Source organism: Danio rerio, chromosome 17, assembly GCF_049306965.1.
Source record: "Danio rerio strain Tuebingen ecotype United States chromosome 17, GRCz12tu, whole genome shotgun sequence".
In the NCBI taxonomy this organism is placed as follows: Eukaryota; Metazoa; Chordata; class Actinopteri; order Cypriniformes; family Danionidae; genus Danio; species Danio rerio.
In genome coordinates, this window is record NC_133192.1 from 43,326,821 (window position 1) to 43,328,473 (window position 1,653).

A 1,653-nucleotide genomic window follows, 5' to 3' on the forward strand; every position below is an offset into this window, starting at 1 on the left:
GTGTTAGTCATAAGATCATTTAGTGTTCTTTTAAGATTAGCTGCTTTTTCAAATTTGGATTTTTTAAGATTTTGCAACACATCCCCTTTAGGTAACATTTTATTTTGATGGTCCCCCTTTAGATAGTCTGTTGACCATAAGTTTGCTGCAAATCTACTGAAACATTGTTAAATATATACAACCTAAATGTTGAGCATTTGTTGCATATTTACTAATACTTTGATGAACAATTATTGAAGATTTGTCGCATGTCTGCTGAAACATTGTTGACCATCTAAAATCTATATTTAACACTTAACTTACCAAAAGTTTAATAAAATGTTTACATTTTGTAGACATTGTAATGATTGCCTCAGAACATTTAAAAGACCACCCAGCTGAGAGTAAACAGATAAGAATTTGAAAAGTAACTTATGGTCAACAGACTATATAAAGGGGGACCATCAAAATAAAGTGTTAACCAACTTTATGCAAAAACCCATTTTTAGTAAGCTTAATCTCATGATTTTGAACCGATTGGTCATGTTTACCATTACCCTCTACAACCTGTGTTTGATCCTCATCAGGACCAGTCAAGTTAGAAACACCAGTTTCACTTTTATCAGCCATTTGAACTGTAAAACATTCACATTATTTACATCATATACACAGCACATACTTGACTCAAACTCATTGTAAACACTGACAAATAAACCATAACAAACAGACAAACCCTTTTTTTTACTCTGCACACATCTTTTTCTTCTTTTAAATGGCCATGTAAATGTAAAGTCAGTTTGATGGTAGCTCAAGCTTTAAAAATGTCACATCTCATACCTTCATAATCCAATGCTTGTGTAGATCAAGAAGAAACAATGGAGTCCTCATGCGCTGCTCCTTAGCCAAACGCAAAGCTCCTTTGCATGTCGAATCCCAGAAACAGCCTTTCCAATCCAGCCGCCACTATCACACGAGCATTCAACGCGGCCCTCTTCTTCCTGTGGATCGGATCATTCAACTTTTCCTGTAGTCTGCATCATGATCCGGTTCAGTCTTTGGTTCTAAACTTTGCAAATAAAATTCTTTATCAAAACCAGCTCCAAACAGTGATCAAACTTTTTGACTTTAAGTGTAGATGCAAATATTTTGGTAGTTGATTCTGACGCATTTGTTGCTTAAACGGGTCAATAAAAAAGTGAAATGTCCATTTCTTTGCAAATAAAGTTGGATATTCCAACCAATTTATTGTCCATTTTGTCAAAATTAAAAAAAAAGTAAACATCAAAACAAATATAAACCTGTTCTTACAGCCATGCCGGCCAAAAAGTTTGTTTGACCTTCTTCCACACCCCTCAGCTCGTCGTGAGGAGAGTATAAATACCATACACACCCTCTAGTGGTGCAAAAGAAAATTGCAAACCATAAATGGCTCCAACAGAACTCATACAAGTTCATACAAACTAAGCACTAAACTGACAAAACGTAAAATAGTTACGTTTCCTTGTGAGATTAGGCTGGCATGACTGTAAGACAGCTGTATAACTCTATGTGTTTGTGAGAGAGAGAGTGTGTGCCAGTTCGGATAAGTGTATTTGTGTGTCATTAAGAAGCTCCTGCTGAGAATAATTACTAATATAGAACATTCAGCCTGTCAGCCACCTATTTATTTATTTA

At 35.3% G+C, this 1,653-nt stretch overlaps 1 long non-coding RNA gene across 1 annotated transcript; it reads right to left on the reverse strand.

The window, feature by feature from the left end:
- Window positions 1–577: 577 nt before the first annotated feature.
- Window positions 578–1,331, reverse strand: LOC141378564 (uncharacterized). Its single transcript, XR_012393366.1, has 2 exons — window positions 1,278–1,331; window positions 578–1,045 (listed from the first exon to the last, which is right to left on the reverse strand). It is a non-coding gene; the product is annotated as an uncharacterized lncRNA (long non-coding RNA).
- Between the last annotated feature and the right edge of the window lie 322 nt (window positions 1,332–1,653).